Source organism: Osmerus eperlanus, chromosome 7, assembly GCF_963692335.1.
Source record: "Osmerus eperlanus chromosome 7, fOsmEpe2.1, whole genome shotgun sequence".
NCBI classification, from domain to species: Eukaryota; Metazoa; Chordata; class Actinopteri; order Osmeriformes; family Osmeridae; genus Osmerus; species Osmerus eperlanus.
In genome coordinates this window covers 2869400-2883235 of record NC_085024.1, presented here as the reverse complement: position 1 = coordinate 2883235, position 13836 = coordinate 2869400, and the positions used below count along the sequence as shown (strand labels likewise).

Below are 13836 nucleotides of genomic sequence, written 5' to 3'. Positions count from 1 at the left end.
TCTCCTTCCCTCCCTCCCTCCCCCTCCCTCTCTCTCTCTCTCCCTCCTCTCTAATTATACATACACTTTCTACACACACAAACTCACACAAACACGCACTTGCATAAACACAGTCACATACACACACACAGAAATATAAGATCATATTAGAACATTCACACCCATGTTGCGCCCCAGAGATATTATCATTGTGTGAAAACATTGTTTCAGAATTACAGCAGTTAGTGTTTTAATTAATATCCATCCTGTACTCGCTTCTCTCACCTCAACCTTTCCTGTTTCCACTGATGTCCAAGCCACGCAGCACACACACACACACACAAACAGACACACACATACAGACATACACACACAGAAACACACACACAAGAGAAAGCATTAGCCCTGCTCTGGCCAGACACAGTGTTTTGTTTGCTTAACGGTCTCTACTGGCAGGGTGACAAAGTGGAGCTGGTCTCTCTCCAGTCCCCCTGCCAAAGACCTCCTCAGCTAAACCCAAAAAGCAGGATGGGTCAATACCTGTTTTCACTGATTTATCATCTCTATAACGCTCTCTTCCACTTTAATTAGCTTGAGCCTGCCCATGCCAAGACTGGGCTGTGTGTGTGTGTGTGTGTGTCTGTATGTGTGTATGTGTGTGTGTTGCTGTATCTACATGTGTGATCCTGTGTGTATCATCTGTCATACGACAGATGAGTCTTGTTCTATCTAGATTAGCATGGAAGGTCAGATTAGCTAATTCAGATTAGACTGAGATGAGGGGCCAGCAGAGATAGGATGCTGTCTGGGATTGTGGATTAGTGATCTGAAGACTGGAAGAGTAGATCCTGCAGTTCTGTTGCTCTGTGAAGCTGGATCTCAAGTTTTAAAGTGTATCTGCATCAGGTGCAAGTGCAGGTTTGTTCTTAATCCTGTTCTCCACAGCCCCACCAGTCTGACCTTAGACCCCACGTCACTGGCTGGACGGCAGGGTAGATCGGCTGCTTCTGTCTGGCTGGACGGCAGGGTAGATCGGCTGCTTCTGTCTGGCTGGACGGCAGGATAGATAGATCCACTGCTTCTGGCTGGCTGGACGGCAGGGTAGATCGGCTGCTTCTGTCTGGCTGGACGGCAGGATAGATCCATTGCTTCTGTCTGGCTGGACGGCAGGGTAGATCTACTGCTTCTGTCTGGCTGGACGGCAGGATAGATCCACTGCTTCTGTCTGGCTGGACGGCAGGATAGATCTACTGCTTCTGTCTGGCCGGACGGCAGGATGGATCCACTGCTTCTGTCTGGCCGGACGGCAGGATAGATCTACTGCTTCTGTCTGGCTGGACGGCAGGATAGATCTACTGCTTCTGTCTGGCCGGACGGCAGGATGGATCTACTGCTTCTGTCTGGCCGGACGGCAGGATAGATCTACTGCTTCTGTCTGGCCGGAAGGCAGGATAGATCTACTGCTTCTGTCTGGCCGGACGGCAGGATAGATCTACTGCTTCTGTCTGGCCGGGTGGCAGGATAGATCTACTGCTTCTGTCTGGCCGGACGGCAGGATAGATCTACTGCTTCTGTCAGGTGCAAGTGCAGGTTTGTTCTTAGTCCAGTTCTCCACAGCCCCACCAGTCTGACCGGTCTGTGGGAGTTAGTGATGTTGTTCTTCATCTGTGAAGGGCTGGGAACAGCTCAGTGGTTAGAGCGTTCAACGGCAGATCAAGAGGTCGCAGGTTGGAATCCCCGGCCGTACGTCTGTTTGGATGGAAGCGGTCTGTCAAATGAGCATTTATTAATATTCATCCGACATTTAGCGTTTTCGTTGATTTCCCACAGCTACAGGGTGGTGCCCTGGAGGATCGTTTCTGCCCCGCCCGGTCCGACAATGACCTCATACGTGGGAGATTCCCCCACTCATGCCGTGACTCATTGGCCTGTTACCGTGGGAACGTGGCCTGTTACCACGGTAACGTGGTCCCAGTTTATTCCTCCCCCCATGCCGGAAGGGTCATGTGACCTGTCATTAGGTTGGGAGGGGGGTTGACAGCACCACACAGCGCTGTGTGTGTGTGTTCCTTGTGTGTGTGTGTTCCTTGTGTGTGTGTGTGTTCCTTGTGTGAGTGTGTGTGTGTGTGTGTGTTCCTTGTGTGTGTGTGTGTTCCTTGTGTGTGTGTGTGTGTGTGTTCCTTGTGTGTGTGTGTGTGTGTGTTCCTTGTGTGTGTGTGTGTGTGTGTTCCTTGTGTGTGTGTGTGTTCCTTGTGTGTGTGTGTGTTCTGTATAAACTAGACAAGTTAGAGCCACAAGGCCTGTGTTAAAAGTCTTTTGACCTTTTACTTCTTCAGTGTGTAAAGGTTAATAACACACACACAGTGTTAGGGAGTCAGGTGGCTGAGTGGTTAGGGAATCGGGCTAGTAATCTGAAGGTTGCCAGTTCGATTCCCGGCAGTGCCAAATGATGTTGTGTCCTTGGGCAAGGCACTTCACCCTACTTGCTTCAGGGGAATGTCCCAGTACTTACTGTAAGTCACTCTGGATAAGAGCGTCTGCTAAATGACTAAATGTAAATGTAAAATGTAAATGTTTAATCAGCTTGTTTGTGTGGATCTCAGTTGTTTACTTTCTGCCCTCCAAGGACTTGCCTTACCTGCCTCCTCCCCTTTACCTGCCTCCACCCCCTAACCTGACTCCACCCCCTAACCTGCCTCCATCCCTTTACCTGCTTCCACCCCCTTACCTGCCTCCACCCCTGTACCTGCCTCCACCCCCTAACCTGCCTCCACCCCCTAACCTGCCTCCATTCCTTTACCTGCCTCCACTCCTTTACCTGCCTCCATCCCTTTACCTGCCTCCAGCCCTTTACCTGCCTCCACCCCCTTACCTGCCTCCATCCCTTTACCTGCCTCCACACCCTTACCTGCCTCCACCCCCTTACCAGCCTCCATCCCCTGTACCTGCCTCCATCCCCTGTACCTGCCTCCACCTCTTTACATGCCTCCACCCCCTAACCTGCCTCCACCCCCTTACCTGCCTCCACCCCCTTACCTGCCTCCACCCCCTTACCTGCCTCTACCCTTTACCTGCCTCCACCCCCTTACCTGCCTCCACCCCCTTACCTGCCTCTACCCTTTACCTGCCTCCACCCCCTTACCTGCCTCCACCCCTTACCTGCCTCCACCCCCTTACCTGCCTCCACCCCCTTACCTGCCTCCACCCCCTTACGTCTCACAAGCACCCTCAGCCATTTTGCTCTGGCACGAATGCGAAGCGCGACGAATGAAGTCAGGTAAATGAGACCCAGATGAGACTAGAGTCTATCATAGGTCTAGATGAAACGGGTTAGGCTACTGAGAATGTTATTTTTCATTTGAATGTTTATGCCGCGGCAGGAAAATTAACAAGCAACAAGCAAACACATTATGGTCGGCCACTGCAGCATCGTCCATGTCCGCATCGCGATGCATCGATTATTCGATTAATTTCAACACCTCTATCGACCACAGCTTTGACACCCGAACAGAGGAGAGGAGAGGGAAGGAGAGGAGAGGAAAGGGGAGGGGTCTGTTGGAGATTCCGAGGGGGAGGGCAGCACCAGACAGGAAGTGTGTTTCTTATATACTAGTGTAATAATTGGACCAATACGCTGTTCTTATTGGTCCAGAAGACACTCTCAAAAGTGCATGGTGCGGCTGCTCAGTGGAGACTGCATGGTGCCTGCTGCTCAGTGGAGACTGCATGGTGCCTGCTGCTCAGTGGAGACTGCATGGTGCCTGCTGCTCAGTGGAGACTGCATGGTGCCTGCTGCTCAGTGGAGACTGCATGGTGCCTGCTGCTCAGCGGAGACTGCATGGTGCCTGCTGCTCAGCGGAGACTGCATGGTGCCTGCTGCTCAGCGGAGACTGCATGGTGCCTGCTGCTCAGCGGAGACTGCATGGTGCCTGCTGCTCAGCGGAGACTGCATGGTGCCTGCTGCTCAGCGGAGACTGCATGGTGCCTGCTGCTCAGCGGAGACTGCATGGTGCCTGCTGCTCAGCGGAGACTGCATGGTGCCTGCTGCTCAGCGGAGACTGCATGGTGCCTGCTGCTCAGCGGAGACTGCATGGTGCCTGCTGCTCAGCGGAGACTGCATGGTGCCTGCTGCTCAGCGGAGACTGCATGGTGCCTGCTGCTCAGCGGAGACTGCATGGTGCCTGCTGCTCAGCGGAGACTGCATGGTGCCTGCTGCTCAGCGGAGACTGCATGGTGCCTGCTGCTCAGCGGAGACTGCATGGTGCCTGCTGCTCAGCGGAGACTGCATGGTGCCTGCTGCTCAGCGGAGACTGCATGGTGCCTGCTGCTCAGCGGAGACTGCATGGTGCCTGCTGCTCAGCGGAGACTGCATGGTGCCTGCTGCTCAGCGGAGACTGCATGGTGCCTGCTGCTCAGCGGAGACTGCATGGTGCCTGCTGCTCAGCGGAGACTGCATGGTGCCTGCTGCTCAGCGGAGACTGCATGGTGCCTGCTGCTCAGCGGAGACTGCATGGTGCCTGCTGCTCAGCGGAGACTGCATGGTGCCTGCTGCTCAGCGGAGACTGCATGGTGCCTGCTGCTCAGCGGAGACTGCATGGTGCCTGCTGCTCAGCGGAGACTGCATGGTGCCTGCTGCTCAGCGGAGACTGCATGGTGCCTGCTGCTCAGCGGAGACTGCATGGTGCCTGCTGCTCAGCGGAGACTGCATGGTGCCTGCTGCTCAGCGGAGACTGCATGGTGCCTGCTGCTCAGCGGAGACTGCATGGTGCCTGCTGCTCAGCGGAGACTGCATGGTGCCTGCTGCTCAGCGGAGACTGCATGGTGCCTGCTGCTCAGCGGAGACTGCATGGTGCCTGCTGCTCAGCGGAGACTGCATGGTGCCTGCTGCTCAGCGGAGACTGCATGGTGCCTGCTGCTCAGCGGAGACTGCATGGTGCCTGCTGCTCAGCGGAGACTGCATGGTGCCTGCTGCTCAGCGGAGACTGCATGGTGCCTGCTGCTCAGCGGAGACTGCATGGTGCCTGCTGCTCAGCGGAGACTGCATGGTGCCTGCTGCTCAGCGGAGACTGCATGGTGCCTGCTGCTCAGCGGAGACTGCATGGTGCCTGCTGCTCAGCGGAGACTGCATGGTGCCTGCTGCTCAGCGGAGACTGCATGGTGCCTGCTGCTCAGCGGAGACTGCATGGTGCCTGCTGCTCAGCGGAGACTGCATGGTGCCTGCTGCTCAGCGGAGACTGCATGGTGCCTGCTGCTCAGCGGAGACTGCATGGTGCCTGCTGCTCAGCGGAGACTGCATGGTGCCTGCTGCTCAGCGGAGACTGCATGGTGCCTGCTGCTCAGCGGAGACTGCATGGTGCCTGCTGCTCAGCGGAGACTGCATGGTGCCTGCTGCTCAGCGGAGACTGCATGGTGCCTGCTGCTCAGCGGAGACTGCATGGTGCCTGCTGCTCAGCGGAGACTGCATGGTGCCTGCTGCTCAGCGGAGACTGCATGGTGCCTGCTGCTCAGCGGAGACTGCATGGTGCCTGCTGCTCAGCGGAGACTGCATGGTGCCTGCTGCTCAGCGGAGACTGCATGGTGCCTGCTGCTCAGCGGAGACTGCATGGTGCCTGCTGCTCAGTGGAGACTGCTGTGCCTGCTGCTCAGTGGAGACTGCATGGTGCCTGCTGCTCAGTGGAGACTGCATGGTGCCTGCTGCTCAGTGGAGACTGCTGTGCCTGCTGCTCAGTGGAGACTGCATGGTGCCTGCTGCTCAGTGGAGACTGCATGGTGCCTGCTGCTCAGTGGAGACTGCATGGTGCCTGCTGCTCAGTGGAGACTGCATGGTGCCTGCTGCTCAGTGGAGACTGCATGGTGCCTGCTGCTCAGTGGAGACTGCTGTGCCTGCTGCTCAGTGGAGACTGCATGGTGCCTGCTGCTCAGCGGAGACTGCTGTGCCTGCTGCTCAGCGGAGACTGCTGTGCCTGCTGCTCAGTGGAGACTGCATGGTGCCTGCTGCTCAGTGGAGACTGCATGGTGCCTGCTGCTCAGTGGAGACTGCATGGTGCCTGCTGCTCAGTGTAGACTGCTGTGCCTGCTGCTCAGTGGAGACTGCATGGTGCCTGCTGCTCAGTGGAGACTGCATGGTGCCTGCTGCTCAGTGGAGACTGCATGGTGCCTGCTGCTCAGTGGAGACTGCTGTGCCTGTATGATGCTGCTCTGGTGCCGTCCTACTGGAAACATGCTGTGGTGTTAGTGTGTGTGCTCATTAGTGTGTCTGTGTTTTAGTTTGTGTGTATACCTGTGCATGTGTACATGTGGGTGTGCACATGTGTTTGTACGTGTGCATGTAGGTGTCTGTGTACGTGTGTGTGTACGTGTGTGTGTGTTTGTGTGTGTGTGTGTGTGTGTGTGTATGTGTGTGTCTCTGTGCAGTTCTGCAGGTCTGGCTCTCTCCTCCCTCTCTGCTGTCATCCTGTCAAGGTCACTAAGAGGATGTCATAAATCCAGGCTGGTCGTGTGACCAGCTCCTGGCTGCAGAGAACACACGCACACACATTTTCACACACACACATACCCACCGCTCCGATGTCATGTACACCAGTCCTGCTGCTTAACTCTGTTTACCACACACACACACACACAAACATACACGTACACACACGTACACACACACACACACACTAAGGTATGCAGGCTGTGCCTATTCCAGTAGCAGGGCAGTGTAAACAGAGCAGGTTTGGAGACCCAGACCGTCACAGCAGCTGCTTGTCTGCTCTCAGCAGACCACTCTACCACACACTGAGGAGGAGAGACCAGCAGAGAGACTGGCAGGAGAACTACAGGCTAGCTAGAGAGACTGTGGAGAGAGGCCAGAGAGATATAAAGTGTTGAGAGACGAGAAAGTCTGTTGAGAGAACAGCAAGAAAATAGTCTGTAAAGAGAGACTGGACAGAGAGTGGGGGTGGGGGAGGGAGTGAGAGAGAAAGAGAGAGGGGGGGGGGAAGAGACTGTAAAGGAGAAATAGGCCAGTACAGGCTGATCCCAGAGCAGGGTTAGTATGTCATCCTCCCTCATCCTTAATCCTCCACACTTACTTCCTGGGTCATAGGTCAACCAGGAAGACATTTGGAGACTGTACTTTGAACTCCACTCTACTCCACTTTTTGTAGCCCTGTTACGATGTATCTCTCTCCCCTCTCTCTTTCTCTCCCCCCCTCTCTCTCCCCTCCCCCCCTCTCACTCTATGTTTACCCACACACACACACACAGGGACGGAGTCCTCATCTGAGTGTGCTGTATGTAGGTTAATCTCATGTTACGTAAGCCTGTTTACTGGTGGGCAGGGAGAGTCCAGGTGATCTAATCTGGCCACAGTGGCATCTGCAGTCCAGCAAGCATGTATACCGCTCCGATACATGTACTCTGGATTAACACATACACACAGACCCTTACATACACACATAAACATACATAGACTCACACACAAACTACCGGCCCAACAAGAGTTTCCCTTCACTGCAGAGTCCTTGTGGAAGGAATCCCTGAACATACCATGCTGATGTCTCTCCCTCCCTCTCTCCCTCCATCTCCCTCTCTCCCTCCATCTCCCTCCCTCCATCTCCCTCCATCTCCCTCCCTCCATCTCCCTCTCTCCCTCCATCTCCCTCCCTCCCTCCCTCCATCTCCCTCTCTCCCTCCATCTCCCTCTCGCTCCCTCCCTCTCCCTCCCTCCATCTCCCTCCCTCTCCCTCCCTCCATCTCCCTCTCTCCCTCCATCTCCCTCTCTCCCTCCATCTCCCTCTCCCTCCCTCCATCTCCCTCTCTCCCTCCATCTCCCTCTCCCTCCCTCCATCTCCCTCTCTCCCTCCATCTCCCTCTCTCCCTCCATCTCCCTCTCTCCCTCCATCTCCCTCTCGCTCCCTCCCTCTCCCTCCCTCCATCTCCCTCCCTCTCCCTCCCTCCATCTCCCTCTCTCTCCCTCCCTCCCTCCATCTCCCTCTCTCTCCCTCCCTCCCTCCATCTCCCTCTCTCTCCCTCCCTCTCTCCCTCCATCTCCCTCTCTCCCTCCATCTCCCTCTTTCTTCATCTCTCTGTCTCTTTCGGGCTGTGTTCACAGTTTTCACTCTTTTTCCCTCTCTCTCTCTCTCTCTCTCTCTCTCTCTCTCTCTCTCTCTCTCTCTCTCTCTCTCTCTCTCTCTCTCTCTCTCTCTCTCGCATTCTATATCTCTCTCTCCTCTATGTATCTTTCTTGCTTCCCCTCTCTCTCTATCCCTCTCTCTCTATCTTCATCTCCAGCTACACCTGAATGCTTCGCCATTAAACACAGACGCTCTTGTCGTCATTATGGTTGTGAGGATTATAGGACGAAGCGTCAGTTTAATAAGAGTGAAGCCGTAGCTGGTTCAGCGGTGTATCAGGCCCTGAGTGTCCCTGCTCCAGACAGTGGAGGGTTCAGCGGTGTATCAGGCCCTGAGTGTCCCTGCTCCAGACAGTGGAGGGTTCAGCGGTGTATCAGGCCCTGAGTGTCCCTGCTCCAGACAGTGGAGGGTTCAGCGGTGTATCAGGCCCTGAGTGTCCCTGCTCCAGACAGTGGAGGGTTCAGCGGTGTATCAGGCCCTGAGTGTCCCTGCTCCAGACAGTGGAGGGTTCAGCGGTGTATCAGGCCCTGAGTGTCCCTGCTCCAGACAGTGGAGGGTTCAGCGGTGTATCAGGCCCTGAGTGTCCCTGCTCCAGACAGTGGAGGGTTCAGCGGTGTATCAGGCCCTGAGTGGCCCTGCTCCAGACAGTGGAAGGGGTTCATTCTGCCGCATCATTAGTGGCTCATCTAGCTCATCTGAGTTCACTGGCCTCATGTTCCTGAAAAAATGTGTGCGTGTGTTTGACTCGAGGTATGTTTCAGACTGGATGTCTGTTTCAGACTGGTAGCCTGTTTCAGACTGGTAGCCTGTTTCAGACTGGATGTCTGTTTCAGACTGGTAGTCTGTTTCAGAGTCAAACTCAGTTTTGCCTCTAACTGGCTGTTGACAGTTACTAGTTACGAGTCAGAAACCATTTTTAACTAGGCTGTGTTTGTGTCCGCTTGCGTGTGTTTGTGTGAATGTGTGTGTGCTAGTGTGTGTGTGTGTGTGTGTGCACTTGAGCTTGAGAGGAGAGCTTGTGTTGTGTGAAGGACACTGCTGGGGTGAGAGGAGCCAGGGTGTGTTGGGTAATCATGGTTACGTGCTCGCCAAGCCGTCCTTAACAGTATCATCCTAACCATGGGCCAACAGCGCCCCCTCATGGCTGTTTGTGGTACCGCATTTTGGAACATATTGATGTTTTATCCTCAGCTAAGTACAGTACAGCAGCCTTGGATGTTGAGAGTACAGCAGAATTAGAGTACAGTAAAGTAGCATAAAGCAGATTACTGTACAGTACTGTAGAGTACAGTAGAGTACTGTAGAGTACAGTACAGTTCAGTAGAGTTCAATAGAGTACAGTAGAGTTGTACGTAGAGTACAGTGCAGTAGAGTACAGTAGAGTGCAGTAGAGTGCAGTAGAGTGCAGTAGAGTACAGTAGAGTGCAGTAGAGTAGAGTGCGGTAGAGTACAATGCAGTAGTGTGCAGTAGTGTGCAGTAGTGTGCAGTAGAGTGCAGTAGAGTACAGTACAGTAGAGTACAGTACAGTAGAGTACAGTAGAGTGCAGTGCAGTAGAGTGCAGTAGAGTACAGTACAGTAGAGTGCAGTGCAGTAGAGTGCAGTAGAGTGCAGTACAGTAGAGTGCAGTACAGTAGAGTACAGTACAGTAGAGTGCAGTACAGTGCAGTACAGTGCAGTACAGTGCAGTAGAGTACAGTAGAGTACAGTACAGTTGTACGTAGAGTAGAGCAGCATTGCGAGCGGGGGACTGGGCAGAGGAAGTGATTCAGACGAGCCTGTGACACCTGTGTCTCCTGTGTCACCTGTGTCTCCTGTGTCACCTGTGTCTCCTGTGTCTCCTGTGTCACCTGTGTCTCCTGTGACACCTGTGTCACCTGTGTCTCCTGTGACACCTGTGTCACCTGTGTCTCCTGTGACACCCGTGTCACCTGTGTCTCCTGTGTCACCCGTGTCACCTGTGTCTCCTGTGTCACCTGTGTCTCCTGTGTCACCTGTGTCTCCTGTGTCTCCTGTGTCACCTGTGTCTCCTGTGACACCTGTGTCACCTGTGTCTCCTGTGACACCTGTGTCACCTGTGTCTCCTGTGACACCCGTGTCACCTGTGTCTCCTGTGTCACCTGTGTCTCCTGTGACACCCGTGTCACCTGTGTCTCCTGTGACACCTGTGTCACCTGTGTCTCCTGTGACACCCGTGTCACCTGTGTCTCCTGTGTCACCTGTGACACCTGTGTCACCTGTGTCTCCTGTGACACCTGTGTCTCCTGTGTCACCTGTGACACCTGTGTCTCCTGTGACACCTGTGTCACCTGTGTCACCTGTGTGTCTTGTGTCTCCAGAGGATGTGCTGAGCAAGGATGCAGGGGAGTGTTCCATCTGCCTGGAGGATCTGGTCCAGGGGGACACCATTGCACGCCTGCCCTGCCTCTGCATCTACCACAAAGGGTGAGGAACACTCTCCATCTCTCCCTCCATCTCTCCCTCCCCATCTCTCCCTCCATCTCTCCCTCCCCATCTCTCCCTCCATCTCTCCCCCTCTCTCTCCTCCTCTCTCTCCTTCTCTCCCTCTAACTCTCCCCCTCTATATCCCTCTCCGTCTCTCCCTCCACTCATATCTCTCACCATATCTTTCTTTCCCTCCATCTTCCTCCCTCCATCTTCCTCCCTCTATCTCTCTGCTTTTGTCTCTCGCTCTGTCTCTCTCCATCCATCTGGGCCTGTCTGTCACAACCAGTGGGTGTGTAACAGTTGTGGAGAGCACTGTGTCATTAACATTAGTTTTGTACTCTTTTTAGTTCTCACTCTCTTTTTATCCACCCACCCTCTCTCTCTCTCTCTCTCTCTCTCTCTCTCTCTCTCTCTCTCTCTCTCTCTCTCTCTCTCTCTCTCTCTCTCTCTCTCTCGCTCTATCCCTCTCTTCTCTACCTCACTCTCTCTCTCTTTCTCTCCCTTTCTCCCTCTCCCTCTCCCTCTCTTCTCTAGGTGTATTGATGAGTGGTTTGAGGTGAACAGGTCTTGTCCAGAACACCCATCAGATTAAAGGAAGGCTAAGTTTGCACAGGTGAGTCTCCTTGACTCGACTAACAGACGAGTCAGTCCTCACCCCTGTCCACAGTATGCTGTGTGTGCTCCACATTCCTGTGCCGCACACGGATAGGCTGGTGTGTGACACATCTGAGCTCTGATTGGTTGGATCCCCATTCGCTCAAAAGTTGAACTTATCTCACTTCTGCGTCAGTATTATGGAAGGGAAAATGCACCGGTGGGCATTTAGAAAATGTACACATCAAACTCCTTGTTCCATGTGGGTCTGCACGGGAAGTAGACATACGCTATGGTGAGAATGTGGCTTTACACAGACAGGCTCATGAAACACCTACTGAACAGGAAGTATCACAGGACAGCATCTGTGAATTATAATAACATGAACAATTATTATACATAAGATAATTATAATGAAAAGAATACTATTTAAAGAAAGATCCCTTTGAAGGAACTACATTTAGGTTTGACCCTAATCACTGCCTCTGTGTGGATATTATCCTTCTCACCATGCTGGGATGTTGGTTCTTTTAGCTGTGTCATGACTCCATCCTCTTCATCATCTTCCTCATCCTCCCAGCTGATGTCTGACGTACTGATTGGTGTTTCTCCCTGCAGGTCCCTCCCCCCTCGAGACTCTGCTCCAATGACAACACACCACAATGTGAATCCCCTCCTCCTCCCTGTTGCCAAGGAGACTGCTGGACACTGTGACTTTGTGGCTGACACACCCACTTTATAGACTCCGCCTCCTCCGGCCGACCCCCCTCCCCTTCTCCGGTACCTCAGCCCCCCCCCATCTCTACTACCACGCCCCATGACCTCTGACCTCCTATATATAAGTACTACAAGGTGCCAAAACTCATTAAAGCAATCTTCAGGGATACACCATTCTATGCTGACCTGTTTCCTAGTATACACACACACACAAAAACACTCCCATACACACACACTCCCATACACACACACACACACAAGCCCTTCCCACTCGTACATCATAGATGTGGGGAGAGGGATCTTCTGTTGCACAAAAATCCAATCAGGAAAATGCTGTTGGTCTAATCTCTCTCTCACACACACAGGCACACACACACACACACACATAGACTGAGCCTGGCACCGCTGACCGTCACTTCCTGGAAAACCCACCCTCAGTGATCTCTCCTGTGATTGGCTGAGCCTCTGTGATGCACATGTGCACTGGGGCTCCTTCCACCCCATCGGAGCTGATTGTACACCAGGGGGCAGAGGGGAGGAGCCAGGATAGTGGCTCCTCCTCCTCCTCACGACTGTGTCTACCAGTGCCTTCACTTCCTCATCCCACGGGACTAGCAGGGCGGGACTATGGAACTGAGCCGTGTGATTGGTTCAGCCTCTCTGTCTCACTGAGCGTCTCTCAGGCGACGGATAGACCCAGCTGAATGTGAACGACACACTCACACACACACACACGCCGAGACATACACACACAGACACACACACACCCATACACTCACACACACACATACTCACACCCTCTCACACGCACAAACCTCAAACCCCCTTGTTTTCAGCCTCACTGAGATTAGAAGTGCTCCGCTGTGTGCAAACCCACCCCCGGGTGGCGCCACCCCCCAGGTGCCGGCCGTGGAGCGCGGTCCGAGAACAGAGAGACCCCGACCCCAGGCAGTTTCTCTACCTGGCTCCTCCTCACTGCAGAGAGAAGGATCCTCTTAAACTGTAGCAAAGAGAAGGATCCTCTTAGACTGTAGCAATACCTGTCTGGGGCATGTGGCCCTGTGCTGAGCCCAGATGCCCACCCCAAGGACTCTATCCTGGGCCAGCGGTTCCCCCCCGACCCCCCTGACGACCTCCAGCTCCGTGGTTCCTGACGGGTCGAGATGTGTTCTAGCTTTTCACATGGTTCTTTTCACATGGTTTTTTTTGTTCTTTAGATTGGCCTGTGAGTGGGGCGCAAGAATAGAGAGAGACCAGAAGTCAGGCCTTAATGCTCAGTGAGCGATGAGAGGGATTGTCTCTTTTCGCTCATCATGTTTGTCCAAGTTTGTCCATCTTTCTTTTCTAATACAGTAGTTGCCTGCCTGATATAGCACACTGGCTTCCACCAATCAGAAGATTTAGCCCGTAACTCTTCAGCCTATCACAGTGGAGGCGTCAGGAGACCCTTCCACCTAATTGGTGGGGAGCCAGCAGTAGAACGAGATGCTAATGAGGCATTTGAATGTCGGGCCCCTCTATGACCACTTAAAGGGATAGTCCACTGTCAAATTCAAAATAAAAGTTACTGAGGCTGTTGTTTATGATGGTTTAAATGAGGATCTAATAGGTTTATGGGATGTTCTTAGAGTCCTAGTTAGCATGTCCTGATTTTCAGCTTCATGGTGAGATACAATCTTTGACTTCATGAGTAAGTTTGACAAAACTGTGGTTGGTGTATGCACTCTCTCCCTTTAATCCAATTTTTTTTATTTGCACATCATCTAAAAAGAAACATCCCATTTCAGCATTTCTCTCTTATCAAAAAGGCCTTGAAACATTTCTTCTTTTAAAGGTTTTAAAGCTTTCTACGAATACGCTGCTAATTGTTGAGTGGTTTTGACCTAGATTTATCCAGATTTGTCATGAGAGAAAAAGAAAATATATACGCCTATGTGACATTTTAAAGTCAAAGCTTTTTACAATCAGTGGGTCATCTT

The 13836-nt window shown here is 53.2% G+C and overlaps 1 long non-coding RNA gene across 1 annotated transcript; it reads left to right on the top strand.

Moving 5' to 3' along the window:
- Positions 1–10434: 10434 nt before the first annotated feature.
- LOC134024088 (uncharacterized) lies at positions 10435–13440 on the top strand. The gene is made up of 3 exons (XR_009930847.1): positions 10435–10543; positions 11081–11159; positions 11759–13440. It is a non-coding gene; the product is annotated as an uncharacterized LOC134024088 (long non-coding RNA).
- The last annotated feature ends 396 nt before the right edge of the window (positions 13441–13836 follow it).